Source organism: Carcharhinus amblyrhynchos, chromosome 22, assembly GCF_965287045.1.
Source record: "Carcharhinus amblyrhynchos chromosome 22, sCarAmb.v2.hapA, whole genome shotgun sequence".
Lineage (NCBI taxonomy): Eukaryota > Metazoa > Chordata > Chondrichthyes > Carcharhiniformes > Carcharhinidae > Carcharhinus > Carcharhinus amblyrhynchos.
Window position 1 is genome coordinate 14,181,030 of NC_137345.1, and position 18,821 is coordinate 14,199,850.

Sequence of the window (18,821 nt, forward strand, 5' to 3'; positions counted from 1 at the left end):
TCTGTTCCTTACCTTAAATTTATGTCCCCTACTCATTGAACCCTCCACCAAGAGAAAACTTTCTTTCTGTCTACCCTGTATGTGTCCCTCATAATTTTATGGATCTCCTTTGCTCCAAGAAAAACAACCCCAGTCTATCCAATCTCTCTTTATAACTAAAACTCTCCAGCCTAGGCAATATCCTGGTAAGTCTCCTGAATTTGTGCCCATGGTCAACAAGGCTGTTAAATTGTGGCCAATGGAATTAAGAGCTGTGTTTGTCACACCAAATATGACTGCCTCAATTTGTTGCCTCATCACTGCTGCTTTATGAATCATTTCTTCTATTTTGCATGCCATTTTGGTCTCCTTACCTAAGGAAGGATAATCCTGCCATTGGGGTGGTTCACTGGACTACTTCCTGCAATAATGGGATTATCCTATGAGGAGACATTGAGACCACAGGGCCTGTCCCCTCTCGATCAGAGTTTCCCAAACTTTTGAGCCAGGGAACCCCTATAGGAGGCATAGTGGGCTTCACAGTGGCACAGTGGTTAGCACTGCTGTCTCACAGTGTCAGGAACCCGGGTTCAATTCCAACCTTGGGTGACTGTGTGGAGTTTGCATGTTAGCCTTCTGTCTGCGTGGGTTTCCTCCGGATGCTCTAGTTTCCCCTCACAGTCCAAAGATGTGCAGGTTATGCTAAACTGTCACTCAATGACAGGGAGCCTACTAGCAGGGTAAATATATGGGGCTAAAGGGATAGGGCCTGGGTGGGATTGTTGTTGATGCAAGCTCGATGGGCCTCCTTCCGCACTGCAGTGTTTCTCAAGTGACCTCCCAAGAATGTTGTGGACGCCCAAACAACGTCAACACCCTTTTTTTTGCCATGAAATAGGGGTGACCACAGAAATCAAATTTAAACAAGTGTTTCTAGTTATACCAATGCATATATTAGGAATTAGGAAAAGATACACAATCACAAATACACTTACTACCTACATGGCCCTTGCACATTAACTCCTGGCCAACTCACCCTCTAGTAGCCCTTTACCATTAACACTGGAAGTAGTAACCACCCTGGGAATGGGAATCTGAGTCTGCTGTATGATTGATATGGCAATGTTTATGCCAAGGTTGAAATGATCGGAAACCGGCAATAATATCTTTATGATGTTGACCAGAGAACCAAATTCAGGTCTAACCCCTCAGACGTACAGGTCAATCATCCAGCTGAGTTTAATCATATAAAAACAAAAGTAAAAAACTGCAGCCACTTCAGCAGCTCCAGGGTGTGCTCAATTATGGACCTAGACTTCATTCCAATTGTGTTGCTCAGGCATGGTGAGGTTGGGAAGAAAGAGTACATGAAATACCCCTTGCTCCCCCAACCATTTTCCTGGACAAATCAGCTGGTGGGGAAATGTTGACTGTTGCAAGATGAATTCATTACTCTGTGTATAGGGGAGGTGATGGCCTAGTGGTATTATTGCTAGACTATTAATCCAGAAACTCAGCTAATGTACAGGGGACCTGGAATCCAATCTTGCCACGGCAGATGGTGGAACTTGAATTCAATAAAAAAATCTGGAGTTAAGAATCTGATGACCATTGTTGGAAAAAGCCCATCTGGTTCACTAGAATCATAGAATTCTACAGTGCAGAAAGAGGCCCTTCGGCCCATCGAGTCTGCACTGACCACAATCCCACCCAGGCCCTACCCCCATATCCCCATATCCCTACATATTTTACCCACAAATCCCTCTAACCTAAGCACCCTAAGGGGCAATTTTAGCATGGCCAATCAACCGAAGCTGCACATCTTCGGACTGTGGGAGGAAACCAGAGCACCCGGAGGAAACCCACGCAAACACGAGGAGAATGTGCAAAGTCCACACAGACAGTGACCCAAGCCGGGAATCGAACCCAGGTCCCTGGAGCTGTGAAGCAGCAGTGCTCACCACTGTGCTACCATGCCGCCCATTTGTTTAACGAATGCCCTTTAGGGAAGGAAATCTGCCATCCTTACCTGCTCTGGCTTACATGTGACTCCAGAGCCACAGCAATACGATTGCCTCTCATGCCCTCTGAACAAGGGAAAATACAGATGGGCAATAAATGCTGGCCAGCCAGCGACACCCATGTCCCACGAATGAGTATGAAAAAAACATCAACAGTGTGGTAGTCTTTTTTATTCATGGTGGCTGCTGGCTGGAGCCCTGGTACTGTGAATATTTGTGCATACAGTGATGGCCAAGACATAAGGACAGCCAGCCAAATACTCTTATTTTAACTGTTGTGGTCAATACAGAAGGTCCTATTGCTTGCTCTTGGTGATCAGGTTGTTGGTTAACCACTGGATTTAGTCATTGTTATGGACAGATAGGGGGTTAATGTAAACAGCTTTAATTTCTCCTCTCACCACCTGTCCATAAACAGAAATATCATGGAATCATTAAATCATAGAAAACCTACAGTGCAGAAGGAAGCCATTTGGCACATCAAGCCCGCACTAACGACAATCCCATCTAGGCCCTATCCCTATAACCCCACATATTTACCCTGCTGTTCCCCCTGACACTAAGGGACAATATAGCATGGCCAATCAGCCTAACCTACACATCTTTGGAGGGTGGAAGGAAACCGGAACACCTGGAGGAAACCCATATAGCTACGGGGAGAATGTGCAAAATCCACACAAGCCAGGAATTAAACCGGGGACCCTGGCACTGTGAGGTAATATGTTTTGATCTGTTTCTCTCTTCATAAGCGGTGACGTATATCGCAACCCCTTGTTTTTCGGTGTGATCCAATTTTCTATTGTCAACTTTACAGCAAACATGAGTTAGGATGAACTCAAAGGGTTAGCTTATTGCACTCATTCAAAATGCAAGAGGGTCACAATGTTACATCTACACTCAGATAGTAAGGAGAGAGACAGAAAGAAGAGGTTTTTACAGTACGGAGGCTGAAGAGAAAAGAAATATTGATCCACATGATTTCCAGAGCAGAATTATAATTCAATGAGGTATTCCTTTATGGAGGTCAGAAGGCTGAAAACTGATGTTGCAGAATTCCTTTTTCTGGTGGTGTTGTCTACACAAGAGGAGATAGGCATGCACAGATGAATCAGCTTTGAAGTCAGTGGTACAAAATCTGCAGCAGGATAAGTATAGATGGAGGCCAGATATTCCATCTGGTTTGAGCTCCTTGTCTGTGAGGGTGCGAGTTAGATAGTAACTAGCAGATTGAGCTTTCCAGTTCAGCAAGACACTATTATTTGTTCCACAGGACAGAGGCCCATGTCACATGACTCAATTGTATCCACCAGGCCTTTGACAAAGGATGTGTACCTAGATTCCAAAGACTGTGAAATGTTTCAGCCATTAGGACTTAAAGGGCTATTGTCCCAGCAGACGCTCTATCTCCTTCTGAATAACTGGATGATTAAGTGCAGATGGCCTTCGGATAGCTGTCTTTGAAATTGGACAACATAGTTCACAAGGGGTTGTTAATTGGTCCTCAGAGATAACCAAGTATGAGTTTACCCAAAACTGCCAGATAGCTTCTTTTGTTCGGAGACAGACATTGGTAAAGTCATTTTGAATAAAACAGCAATGAGATTATTGACATATATTTCATAAAAATAGAGTGTGAGGTCTTAGTTCCTCAAACCGTGTATGCTAGATTGGGGTCTGTGGAGTGATGTCCCCAGTAGCAGTCTGGAATGAACCAGCAAGAACAACATGAAGGACTTCAATGACTTTCACACCCAATGGCAAAACATGTCTCTCCAGATCTAACAGGCTATATGACCTCTTACAGGAGGCTGAATTGGCCAATGTTCCCCTTATCAATCATCATGTAGTGACCTCTGCTGGAATGTGCGTGTGTATGACCAACGCACAAGGAAACAATCATCTTGGCTGTGATTTCTTCCATGATAAAATAACACGCCAGCGTACTGCCTATGCCCGTGCATGACAAATGATCAAATAGGCAGAGGAGTCATGAAGTTGACGGAACCATATTTCACCTTCAGGGAGTACCACGGGGAAACGAGGGAGAGCAAATTGCGAACTTGTTCTCAGTGAGCTGTTCTCAGGTTGGTGTCATTCCTCTCCTGTGTCTTTAATTGAAGTTATAAATTTCTAACTGGAATTGTGTCTAAGTTTAAAATACGTGTGCCAGAGTCTGTCACAGTAAATAAAATTGAGCCACAGTAATGGAAAATTTCTGCTGTCAATGAGCTGGGATGTGCAGCAAAATATACATTTGACTAATTTATGGGTGTATTATGCTATTCTAATTCTGCTGTCCTGATTATTTATGACACGCTTTTGTCTGAATTGATTTTAGTCACAGTCTGAACCTGGTTCTGTAATTGATAGGGCCATGTTTGTACAGGATTGAAGCGATTAGAGACCAACAAAAAATTATGCTTGTGCCGACTACCAGAGTACCAAATTCAGGTGTAACCTTGTTGGCAAATTGGCACTGCTACCTCACAGTGCCAGGGACCCGGATTCCAGCCTTGGGTCACTGTCGGTGTGGAGTTTGCATATTCTCGCTGTGGCTGCGTGGGATTCCTCCAGGTACTCTGGTTTCCTCCCACACTGCAAAGATGTTAGGTTGATTGGCCATGCAAAATTGCCCATTAGTGCCCAAAGGTGTGCAGTTTAAGGGGATTAGCGGGGTAAATACATCGAGTTGAAGGGATGGGGCCTGGGTAAGATGCTCTGTTGGAAAGTCCATGCAGACTCGATGGGCCAAATGGTCTCCTTCTGCACTGTAGGAATTCTATGATTCACAATTGTGGAGTCACAGATACAAGTTAGTAATCCAGCTAAATTTATCACTTAAAACCCACAATAAAAGAAGTGCAGTTTTGGCAGCATCTGTGGAGAGAGAATTATGGTTAATGATTCAGGTCAATGACCTTTATGTTCTCTATGTAAAGATGCCACAGAGTGTCACCAACATTTCCTGCTTTTGTATTTGGATTTTTTTTGTACTTTTATCAATCGAACGCATTGCTGAAGCAATTAAATACAAGATCACACAAAAGGTGACATACTGAGGAGAGATAGCCCCAACAATTAAACTTTCCGGTAAACTGTTTTTACATTAATATCCTGACCTATGTGAATGTCTCCATTACAGACAGACCAGTTCTAATTTGGATCAGAAGTGGTTCATAGTAACATGACAATATTGTGCTGTCCCCTGCCCAGTATGAATCAAGGTGACCGTAGGATGAAGTGTGGGATTTTTCAGCCATGCTTACCCCAAGACCAGAAAATCCTGCCCAAGATTAATGGACCTTTGCAAAGGTGTGTGTCCTGCCCACTACAATTCCCTTGGTGGATGGGATAGTAAAATTCCACCCAAAACCTGCTTTGTGTTGCAAAGAATTTAAGTCTTACACAGCTAGAGCAATTCTGATTTGGTTGGATTCAATCAATGCTCTTTTAAATCCTCCATTATTATATTTACCTTTATTCAATGCAGTTTAACTCTTGCATTTAAAAGTATGGACAGTTAATCGTATGTTGGTTCACTTAACAGTCTTTGATCGATTCTTGGGGTATAACTTATCTGTTTTAACTCAAATATGAAGATACGAAAACAAGCATGGGAATAGTTCATCAGGTTTATCTCATGCCAACATTTCACATTGTTATGTCTGTGGGGTGTACCCCCTTTAAGATCATAGGTCAGGTGACCCAGGGGTGCCCGGGAAATCACCCCTACAGTCACTTGAGGGCTGGAGTTTGAGAAGTACTGTTCTTCAATAAACTATTGTTCCTGTGCCTTACCTTCCTTGGCTTGACTTCTTTGCGCTACCCCTCTGGTAGTCTCAGACTTAACACATGCTACAGTATCTTCCACCATCAATTGTAAAAGTAACCCTGAGGATGACAAAAATAGAAAAACAAAATCAATTCCGGAAACAAACTTGGGTTTTGAAATTGCAAATATGAGGAGAGATTGGATAGGTTAAGGTTGCTTTCCTGAAAAGAGAGGAGACTAAGGAGCTATTGAGATGTACAAAATTATTAGAAGCCTTGAGACAAGAAAAACCTGTTTCTTCCAAGCTGAGGGCCAATTACCAGGTAGCAAAGATTTAAGGTTATTGGTAGAAGAATAAGAGGGGACAAGAGGAAGAACCTTTTGAACACAAGTACTGGTGTTCCCAATTTGCTACTACCCTTCACCTCCTAGGCAGTAGAAGTTGGGGACTTGGATGGTATTGCTAAAGGAACTTTGATGAGTTGCTCCAGTGCATCGTTTACATAGAGCGCAAATAGTACAGCTGGAATATCATATTTCATAGGCTTTGCAGTATCCATAATCTATCACACTCCTGACTTGTGCATTGTAGATAGAGGACAGGCTTTGTGGAGTCAGGGGATGAGGTACTCACCGCATATTTCTCAGTTTCTGATTTGTTCTTGTAGTCACTGGATTTACATAGCCGATCCAGTTAAGTTTCTTGTCAATGATAACTCCCAGGACTCTACTTGGAAGACAAGAACGGAAGGAATAGAAGCAAGAATAGCCCCAAATGCGTCTTGTTCTGCTGGGATCATGGGTTTGAATCCAGCCTTAGTGGATTGTCTGTGTGGAGTTTGCACATTCTTCCCATGCCTGCGTGGGTTTCCTCCGGGTGCTCTGGTTTCCTCCTGCAGTCCAAAGCTGTGTAGGTTAAGTAGAATGGCCATGTTAAATTGCCCTTAGTGACCCAAAATGTGTACGTTAAGGGGATTAGTGGGATAAACTTATGGGTTTAGGGGGTAGGGCGAGGGATGGGCCTGGGTAAGCTGTTCTGTCAAGGAATCAGTGCAGACTTGATGGGCCAAATGACCTCCTTCTGCACTGTAAGGATTCTATGATTCTAAAGGCCAACTGGAGAAGATATTTAGGCACTTTGAGAGTAGCGCTGTGAGTGAGGAGAGTATCAATAAACATATTCTAATATTTTGTTTATTTACCCTTGGAATTCAGTATGAAAAATGATGCTTAACATTTTTCTCAGAAGGTTAAATTGAATGGGATATATGGTAGTGTACATGGGTCTGTGAAAGGGAGGATGGTCACCAGTCCAAGTGCCCTTATTAAGTTCCATGTCACATATATATCCATAGGAACATGCAAATATACAAACTCGGAGCCAGAGTAGGCCATTCTGCCCTTTGAGCTCCTTTGAGATTTGATAAGATCATGACTGATCTGATTTTGGCCACACCTCCACTTTCTCACCTACCTCTATTTACCTTTCACCCCCTTGTTAATCCAGAATTTATCTAACTCAGCCTTAAAAATATTCACCCTGCCTCTACTCTCCTCTCTGAGGAAGAGAACGCCACATACAAATGGCCCCCAAAAGAAAAGAATTTTCCCTATTTCTACTTAAATGGGAAACCTTTATTCTCAAAGCCTGTTTTTTATTTCTGGTCTCTCTACAAAAGGAAACATCCTTTCAGCCCCCACCCTGTTATGTCCCCTCAGGAACTTTGTTCTTCCATCTACCAATGGATACAGTCTCAACATGTTCAACTTGTCTTCATTGGGTATCCCTTTCATCACAAGGATTCATTGACTGAACCTTCTTTGAAAGGCTTCTAATGAGATTATTTCCTTCCTTAAGTAAGAGGCCAAAACTGTGTGTGGTACTCTAGGCGTGGTCTCACCAATGCCCTGTACAACATTGAATAACATTATAAAAGCAAAATACACTGCAGATGCTAGAAATATGGGATTAAAAACAGAAAATCCTAGAAAAGCAGGTTTAGCAGCATCTGTGGATTGAGAAGCAGAAGCTGGAATCCTCCATCGTTTCATGCTGGCTGGATTCTCTGCTCCCAATGCAGCGAACGGAGATTTGGCTGCGCACCAAATTCTCTGCCCTCCCAGTGGCAGCAGGGCATGAATGGCTGTAGAATTTGGCTAGGGTTAATGTTGTGTGTCCCTATGACTCTTCATCAGAGCTGAAGAGAGATTGAAATGTGGCTACCTCATCTCCCTGTTACAGCCTATTGGATTTAACATTGAGTTCAATAACTTCGAAACTTAAATTCTGTCCTCCATTTTGTGTTTTTTTCCCCAAACATCTCCCCCCAAAAAGGGCTGTAACTTGTTCTTACATTTTGCATTCAGAGAGCACTGACCCTAATTTTGTTATTAATGCAATCTGCCAATTGACCGTTATGACACTACTAACATCTTCTTTAGCCTTTAACACCATCATTAACATTCCCTTTGCTTTGTGTCCATGACATCATTGTCCAATCTCTCCTGAGTTCCCCTCTACCCTCACCTTCTATTTTGCTCCACCTGCTCTGCCCCCTATTTCTTCAACAGTATAAGAACCATCACATTTCTACCTCTCTTCAACTCTGAAGAAGAGCGCACTGCGGCCTCACAGTGCCAGGGACCTGGGTTTGATTCCAGCCTTAGGTGACTGTCTGTGTGGAGATTGCACATTCTCCCCATATCATCGTGGGTTTCCTCTGGGTGCTCCAGTTTCCTCCCACAGTCCAAAGATGTGCAGGTTAGGTTGATTGGCCAGGGTAAATTGATCATAATTTACATTGAAAAGTTGCCCTCCCTTAATAGACAATTTTTAATACTTCTCTACTGGAATATTGATGATTTTACAATGTGATGACACAATGCTATGTTGAATTGGTGGGAGAAGCAGATAATGGGTGAAATTTTCCCATCCCACCTGTCATGGGAATCGTAGGGGACAGGGATGGACCATGCAAAGATATGTTGATCTTGGGTGGGCGTTTCTGCCTTTGGGGCTAGTATGTTTAGAAAATCCTGCCTAATATTTGTGAAGATAGGCTCACATTATCTTTGAAAATACACTTTTGATTGCTTGACATAGACTGGCATTGAGGTAATGAAGAAATCCATGGCTTAAAAAGCTGTAACAATGAACAAGACAGATGCAAAGCACATTTCAATAAACCAGTAGCATAACTTAATTAAGTAGCTGAACTGCTCTAAATGAAAATTATCAGGTAAGATCTCAAATTTTAATGAAGCAATTATTAAGGTGATAATAAATTAGTTCTGTTTAAATGTTCTAACTGCAAAAGCACACAGAAATGTGGATGGTTGGAGAGATGAAATGTTGGACATTGCAACTGGGAATTGCTGTTAAGGGTGCAGGTCATAAGATATAGGAGCAGAGTTAGGCCATTTGGCACATTGAATATGCTCCACCATTCAATCATGCCGATAGTTTTCTCAACCCCATTTTTCTGCCTTTTTCCTGCAACCTTTGATCGCCTTACCAATCAAGAACCTATTTATCTCTGTCTTAAATATACTCAATGACCTGGCCTCCACAGCCTTCTGTGGCAATAATCTCCTTAGACTCACCACCCTCTGGCTCAAGAAATTCCTCCTCATTTTGGTTCTAAAGGCTCTTTGCTCTGATGCTGTGCCCTGTTCAGGGCTGTGCCCTGTTCAAAGTCCCTTTGTAAAGGGCCCTTTGTTCTGAGGCTGTGCCCTAGGATCTTTGTCAAGGAGGGTGTAGGGTTATGGGGAGAAGGGCTGGGTAAGATGCTCCGTTGGAGAGTTGGTGCAGGCTCAAGGGGCTGAATGGCCTCCTTGTGCACTGTAGGAGTTCTATGATTCTATGACATACTCAGCCAGCTCGTTAAGGCTAAGGAAGGCATCAAACTTCATGGTCAGGATAATTATCGGAAAATGTAACAGCTGCATTTGTGTTGGTTTATAGAAAGGATTTTGTAGTAAACCCCACCAGGTGCAGACACTGATAGCCAGTCGATCAGTTTGTATTACTGAAGTTATAGTAACTGCTTGCTTGAAAACTTTACAAAAATATAACTGCGCATTCACTTGAACTTCTACGGTCCAACTATTTTATTATTAAAGTAAGATTGACTTTTCTATGATTGAACAAGAGCATATTAATTAAACAAGAAGAGAATTTCACATCATTAATCTACTCCTACCTAAGACTTTCTTCAGACGAGCAGAATTCTTCAGCTTTCCTTCACCACCATTAGTTATCAAACTCGATTGATTTTATTGGTACTTCCTTTCATCTCTCCTTTCTGGCAATGCTCCCCATATCACTCCCTCCCTCTGTCTGCCACTACAAATTTTTGCACTGCAAAGTTCAATAGGACATCTTGCTACTTTAAAGCTTGCATAAGTTATTGTTGCAGCTACATCATTTATTTTAGAAATTATTTTTTATTCTTCCACCTAGTGCAAATGTCACTAAATTGACGGCAAATGTTCCATTCTGGGCTGCATCCTGATCTCTCTTTCCTTTTGTGAATGTTTCTTTCCCATAAGAGGCAACTTGATTGAAATACAAAGGACCAGGATTCTCCCACCTTGCCCACTGCTGGGATTCTCCGATCCTTCTGCAGTGAATGGAGACTTGGCTGAGTGCCAAATTATCCATTCTCTCTGGCAATGGTAATGGAGCATAAACAATTGGATAATTCCAGCCGTAAAATCCTAAGAGATATTGGCGCACCCACTTGTGATAGAAATGAGGACTACTTTTTCCTCATATAGGGTTATGAGTTTTGAGGATGTCTTGTTCAAAAGGCGGTGAAAGGATAATCTTTGAATATTTGTAAGGCAGAGGGAGAGAGATTGTTGATAAGTAAGGTGGTGAAAGGTTATAGGAGGTCAGTGGGAATGTGGAGAAATCAGATCCACCATGATCTTATTGGATGGTGGTACAGGTCTAAGGGGCTGAGTGACCTCCTCCTGCTCCTAGTTCAACACTTTTCCATTGTCAAGGGAGTAAGGACGGCACAGTGGCACAGCGGTTAGCACTGCTGCCTCACTGTACCAGGGACCGGGTTCAATTCCCGGCTTTGGGTCACTGTCTGTGAGGAGTTTGCATGTTCTCCCTGTGTCTGCGTGGGTTTCCTCCAGGGGCTCTGGTTTCCTCCCACACTCCAAAGATTTGCTGGTTAGGTGCATTGGTCATGCTAAATTCTCCCTCTGTGTACCCAATCAAGTGCCAGAATGTGTTCAGTCAATCATTCATGACTATACAGAGTGATGAGCAAGCTTCCTCTATATATGGGTGGTGGGGGGTGTTTGTTATGAATGAAAAGTCAGTGTGGTGGAAAATCCCAGACAGCTGATGACATCTTGTTCTCGGATTTTCCCTGCCCCATGCCAGAGTGGGAACCTCCTTTATGCATTTAAAGGGCTTCCTCACCATATGTCCCCCCAGGTAAGGAATTCCCCTCTTGCCAACATAACCTTACGGTGGCACAGTGATTAGCACTGCTGCCTCACAGCGCTAGGGACACAGCTTCGATTCCAGTTTCAGGTAATTGTCTGTATGGAGTTTGTATGTTCTCCCCTTTCCTGCATTGGCTTCCTCTGGGTGCTCCAGTTTCATCCCACAGTCCGAAAGACATGCTGGTTCGGTGGATTGACTATGCTAAATTGTCCCTTAATGTCTAAGATGTGTAGGCTAGATGGTGTCGGCTAGATGGATTAGCCATGGTAAATGCGTGGGGTTACGTGGATAGAATGGGGTGTCAGGCTTGGATAAGCTACTCTGCCAGAGCGTGCATACTCGATGGGCCGAATGTTCTCCTTCTGCATGGTAGGGATTTTATCATATTTAGAAGTCACATCGGCAAGGTTTACAACAGCTGCTGCAAAACTTGAAGATGTCGAGGGGAACCCCCGAGGCAGAAGGATAGTATATAACCCACTGTGTGAGGGTGGGGGGAAAGGGGAGACATGCCCAGACAGCACCCCTCGTTCACAGGCAGTGCCAAGTTGGCAGTGCCAGGGGCCTGTGCCAGTGACACACCCTCTACTTCATTCCAACGCAGATTGGGGCACCGTGTAAAAATAGCTCCCCCCATCACTGTGAAGCTGGTGTTTTCATCCCTATCAGGCCCAGTCTACTAGAGTGTCAATGCAGGCTACCCTACCAGATTCTCTGTGCATGGAGAGAGCAGGAGAGTGACACACTGGTTTTCTCATTGAAACTAAAACTCTTGGCAAATTCTGGGATGATTTTGGCCATTATCTTTTAAATAAACACTCTACTCCTGTTCGTTCAAAGTCAGTTTTTGTTCAGAATATTATTGATTGAGCGGAAGCAAATATTATTAATAAAACACTCCAGGAGACCTTTCCTTTTAACACAAAATAGACAATTGGAATTAAGCAGTATCTTTGTATTAGTTGGATTATATGCATTTCAGAATAGAAATTGCATATAATCCATAAATTGCATAAAGGGGCTGAATGCTGACAGCATCATAACTGTTTGGAAGGTGGTTTATAACTTAAATGTTCCACACCTGAATTTCTACCTCACTTTCCTGGGTTCCTGTGGTAATCCCGCCCAGCTCACCAGTTGATAGGTCAGCTGCTGTGAACCTACACCAGTTGGGGGCAAGCTCTCAAGCTTGAGAAGGTCCCAAAAAGAGTGTAGACAGTGGATTCCAACAATCCTTCTGGGATTGAGATGAATTACCTCGATCTGTGGCTGGTCCTTTTCTCCTGAGGAAGGAATGAAAAAGCAACTTTGAGGATTCCTCTCTATGCCTCTCCTCAAACCACATCAGCTTCTTTCCTGTTTATGCCAATCCCAGTTTGGCCTTCTCGTAGGGATTGGGTGTCTGTTTTGCGTCTACTGTCATTTTTCTTGTCCTGATTCAGATAAATGACTAGACCAACAGGAATTGGGATGGAGCCATGGGAAGAAACAGTTGGAAGACCTAATGTACTTCTGGCCCCTCTCCACTGTCAGCAGAAGTTCTGAGATATATTACTAATGTACTGTTTGGAACAAAGAGTAAGGAAACCTGCCGATAAGTTCTTAGATTGCCTTTTTTTCAGCAATTATGTTGCCTTGTTAACCATACTAATTCCTTGAAGATAAAAGAACCTATACTACAGAAAAAGGCCATTTCGCCCATCAAGCCTGTACCAACAGCAATCTTCCCAAGCTCTACCCTTATAACTCCATGCATTTATTCTGCTAATGCTAAGGGGCAATTTAACATGGCCAATCCACCTAACCTGCACATCTTTGGACTGTGGGAGGAAACCGGAGCACCCAGAGGAAACCCAGGCAGACACTTGTAAAACATGCAGAGTCCACGCAGTCAGTCACCCAAGGTCAGAATTGAACCCAGGTCCCTGGCACTGTGAGGCAGTAGTGCTAACCACTGTGCCACCATGCTGCCCCATAATGCACATGGTTGATTTTCTTTTTGGGCCAGATTGTGCTGCAGTAGGGCTGCTAATGGCCTCTGGGTTTGTCAAATTTGCACCCACACCCTTCCAGCTCTGAAAACTTTGGCCTTAATGGTGCTGAAGTGTGAGTTGGTAACTGGGATGTGTGGGGCCTGAGCAAACAGGGCAACAACTGTGTGTACTATTACCCCGATCACAGTCTGAAGGACTGAGAAAAAAACTGATGGAGAAGAAAATGTAACTTAGAGTGGGTGAATACAAATGTAAAAATTTGGTACAGGAAGGGAAATGAAAAGAGATAGAGAAAGATTGAATGGCGAGAGGGTGAAAATAGAGAAAGGAAAATTAAAAAAATATATAATTTGACTTTAAAATATATCTTCCGCCAAAAATCAAAACCTACAATGAAGTCAATATAGAATCCTATAGTGTAGAAGGTGGCCATTTGCCCCTCTAGTCTGCACTGACCACAATCCTATCCAGGTCCTATCCTCACAACCCCATGTATTTACCCTAGTCAGCCCCTTTGACACTAAGGGCAACTTAGCATGGCCAATCCACCTAACCTGCATATCTTTGGACTGTGGGAGGAAACCCAAGCAGACACAGGGAGAATGTGCAGATTCCACACAGACAGGGACTCAAACCGGGAATTGAACCTGAGTCCCTGGTGCTCTGAGGTAGCAGTGCTAACCACTGTGATGCTCAAATCTGAATGAATAAAACTCCACGCTTACCATAGTTCAATGCCAAGGAAATTGGTTTGCAGTAATTATGATTATGTCATTTAGAGGGTTCCTAAGTTACTAATTGTAATGTAATGTTATGTTGTGCATTGGTTGTATGTGCTATGGGTGGAATTTTACGCCCTTCTGACAGATGGGATTTTCTGGTCCCAGTGTTGGAGCTTTCAATGTCTTGTACATTTTTGGCCCCGCCCCCACCGTGACTGAACCATAAAATTCTGCCTTTTGTGAATTCACATCATTTGATGCATGTCAGCGGTGAGGTGGGCAATGTGACATGCTTTTATGGCAGCTAATGGTGGATAGTATATCGCTATCAGCAATGCAGTGGTTAGCACTGCTGCCCCGCACAGCACCAGGGACCTAGTTACCATTCCAGCTTGTCTAAGCATGGTAGCACAGTGGTTAGCACTGCTGCTTCACAGCACCACGGTCCTGCGTTCGATCCCCAACTTAGGTCACTGTCTGTGTGGAGTTGGCACGTTATCCCCGTGTCTGTGTGGGTTTCCTCTGGGTGCTTTGATTTCCTCCCATGTTCTGAAAGACGTGCTGGTTAGGTTCATTGATTCAAACAGGTGGCAGACTGTGGCGACTAGGGGAATTTCACAATAACTTCATTGCGGTGTTAATATAAGCCTTACTTCTGACTAATAAATAAACTGTACTTTGTCTGTATGGAGTTTGCATGTTCTCCCCATGCTTATGTGGATTACCTCTGAGTGCTTCAGTTTCATCCTACACTCCAAAGATGTGCGGGTTAGGCGGATTGGCCATGTTAAGTTGCCCCTTAGTACCCCAAGATGCGTAAGTCAGGTAAATTAGCCACGACAAATGTGTAGGGTTAAGGGGATAGATGGGGGGGATAGATGGGGGGGATAGGTCTGGATAAGATGCACTTTCGGACAGTCAGTGCAGACCCGATAGGCTGAATGGCCTCCTTCTGCACTATAGGGATTCTGTGGACATTTAGCTATTCAGATTTATTTGCAGATTTCTTCCTCATCTGCCATTACATTCATGCTTACAGCGAGCCTCACCGTCAACTCTGGAGCAATAATTTCTTTGCCCTTGGTTACATGAAACTCAGCACAGAATGGAAAACGGTTAAAACAGATTTGAAAGTTACAAATGATCGTACTGCACAGATGAATAGTTCCACAATTCTGAGGCAATATTCAAGTAGCTACGCAACACAAATCAAAGAATAGAATACAAGACACAATAAATAAATCATGGGTTTAAAATATTTATTGGAATACAAATCCATGGCAATTAAATGGGACAAATTTCAGAGCAAAGCCTTCCTCAGAGCATCATTTTAGCAAAATCATAAATACATTCAGGAAAGTACTTGTTCACATCTAACTACATATGGTTGAGGTAATCTTCCCTCACATTTAATAGTTTAATTTTGTGTTCTCTGTATGACAAATAGTTCAATTGTGTTCTATGTTTTGTCAAAACAAAAAGGAAGTATCCGCAATAACTGAGCTGCTCAAAGCAGTGAATATTTGGATCAATTTGGTCTTCAGGCCATGCTGAGTTTGCTGATACCAGTCAGGGTGGCAGGACAACCCAGCAATCCGGACCCAAAGATAGGGAGGGGGGGTGGAAACTGGGCTAGGGTTACTGTTCATTTTCACTATCTCAGTATCTGTGCATGGATCTGTGTCAAAAGCCTTAGTCTTCCGGGTGTCTCCTTCCTGCTTGCCCTTCAACTCATAACCCCCAGTCCCAGTTCCTCCCATCCCCTTCTCAACACAAGACCCTGAACATCCCTACATCATGGAACTCCAACACGATGGGGACTGCTTGTAGTCCCAGCAGTGGCCTCCAGTGGCACTGCTGTGAATCTAGTGCTGCCAGCCAATCAGATTGGCGAGCTCTCTGAGGCGGGACTTCCACCTGACTGAGGGGCAGAAGGTCTTCTGCCAGCCAATTAACATGTCACAGAAGTTCAAACCGCTACCAATGATAATGCTTTTTGAAACTAATTGATCTTAGTTTTAATTAACTTAGCCTCAGCCTGAAAGGATTGTTGATGGTGAGACAATACGGCGACATTCTTTGTCTTTTTGAATGACTGTTCATTGTTTTCGAGTGGCCTTGAAAAGGGTGGGGTCTCTCTTCATCCTACAACATCCTACAAGCAGTATGACATGAAAGGAACTCCCTATGTTTGGAATGTCTGTACCCTGTCCCTCAGGCCAGCCCTGGTATGTCATCTCACTGGGCATACTTTATGGGCATTTGGTGGAAATTGGACTCACTTTAGTCTCTAGGCTAGCATGATCAAGGGGGAATGAAAAGATTTGCTTTAAAGCAGCCCTATTTATAAATAACCATCAGGATCCAACCTCCAAGGAACTTCCAGATTTGCCTCTTTTGTACCCTACCAGCTGAGGGTTGAGATAACCAGTTACATTTAATAATTCAAGTACTTCAAATCAACTGTTAACTTTTTAATGTCTCAGTGGTCAGTGCATCCTAGCCTTGCAAACCTCAGCTGATGATCCCCATTCTTATTTTGACCCTTATTACCCCTGGTTAAGAACCAGGTCAGAAACTCCAAGGTGTTTTCTGAAGTTAGCCTAGACTCTAAGCTTTTACATTTCTATTTGGTGCAGGTGAGCATAAGAAATTTCACTCCAGGTATGATTCAAGTGACCCACTAGGAAGCTTTTATCAAACAAAATTTATTTAAGAGTACAGTTAGACTATAACAAAAAAGAATTAGCATAATATTGAAAGCATAGAAACATTTACCAATTACGAGGATCAAACATGATATAGCATAAATCTTAACAGCTAGCTATCTATGATGTTCCAAGTCAAACAACAGCCACAACATAAGAACATAAGAAATAGGAGCAGGAGTAGGCCATCTAGCCCTTCGAGCCTGCCCCACCATTCAATAAGATCATGACTGATCTGTCGTGGCTCAGTTCCACTTTCCCGCCCTCTCCCCATAACCCTTAATCCCCTCGCTTATCAAAAACCCATCAACCCGCATCTTAAAAATATTTAGCGAGGCAGCCTCCACCACTTCAACGGGCAGAGAATTCCAGAGATTCACCACCCTTTGAGTGAAGAAGTTCCTCCTCAACTCCGTCCTAAACCGCCTCCCCTTTATCTTGAGGCTGTGCCCCCTAGTCCTACTGTCCTTTCTGAGCAGGAAGAGTCTCTCCACCACTATCCTATCCATCCCATTCATCATCTTATATGTCTCAATGAGATCTCCCCTCATTCTTCTAAACTCTAACGAGTACAAGCCTAGTTTATTCAGCCTCTCCTCATAGCTCAACCCCCTCAACTCCGGCATCAGCCTATATACACCCCTTTCTGGACATGGCGCAAAAAGCAAGTATGTTCATATTATGCTGGATTTTGCAGCTTTTTAACAACTGCTGTGAAATGGTCCTTTGGCTGTTGGATTAAATCTCTGAGGCTTCCCTGTTCGGGAACTTTCCAAAAAGGCTCTGAAGAGCCACTGCCTGCCTCCATCAGCTTCTAACAGCAACTCACAGTCAGCTGAATTTGCAACTCTGGAGAGAGAGGAAAACAAGACATTGCCTTCTGTCTCAAGACCAAAAAGCATTTGAAAAAAATGAAACCAAAACCTTGGTCTTTGTAGAAAAAAAGGTCCCCAGGCATCACATCACCTATCAGTCATGCTCCACCAAGCTATTTCAAAAGGATAATAAAATCCCAGGACACTGTTTTAGACCAGATTAAAAATAAACATGAGCCCATTATATTGCTTCAGTAATAATTAAAGAGCACTGGTTACAGGCAAAATGGTGCCAATAAAATGTTAGGAGCTGCTTGAAAAACTGGCAAAGAAATATGATTAAAATACATTTCTTAAAGGCACACTTTGTCTAACTTCTTTCACATTCAGATGTAATCACTCTTATCACCTTCATATTGAAAGTTCCTGATGCCCCTTCTTCATATGTAGCATGATGTCATTCTTCACCCTTTGCCATATGTTCATGAAGGGTCATTATAGCCATTGGATGCAGTGTTTGTGGAATTGCAAACATTGAATTATACGGCCTGTATAAAGTTGCTTGGAATTAAATGGTCCATTGGCTATCTCTGAAGTGACATGCATCAAGATGTCTTGACTGGTTTCAATAACGGATTGGTGCTTGCCAATTTCCACTAACACTGTGCCATCTGTGGAGGTCAGACTTCCTTTCACTTTGTAACTATCTGATTTTACTGATCACAGGAATATTTAGCTCATCTAATGATTTATTATTTTATTTGGGTGTTCTCTTCCCACCTAACGCAATGTCCTAATATTGGGGATCAATTTGGGTTAACATTTTAGCTAACAGAATTGACTCTTTTGAGTAACTGACCGTAAGACCATAAGATATAGGAGCAGAATTAGGCCATTCAGCCCATCGAGTCTGCTCCACCATTCAATCATAGTTGTCATGATTCTCATCCCCATTCTCCTGCCTTCTCCAGTAATTCTTGATCAACTTATTAATCAAGAACCTATATTTCCCTGTCTTAAAGATGCTTAGTGACCTGACCTCCTCAGCCCTCCCTGGCAATGAGTGCCACAGATTCACCACCCTTTGGCTGAAGAAATTTCTCCTCATCCCAGTTTTAAAGGAGCGTCCCTTCACTCTGAGGTTGTGCCCTCGTGTTCTACTCTTTCCCACGAGTGGAAACATCCCCACCACTTCCACTCTCTCCAGTGATATCACAAAAAGTTAAGCAAATCCCCCATTTCTCCATTTCAAATTTTGTCCTTCTATTGTTTTTATACAACTTGACTTTGTTCAGCATCCAATACCATTCTCCTTCGTTCTCTCCAACAGAGCATTTGAAATT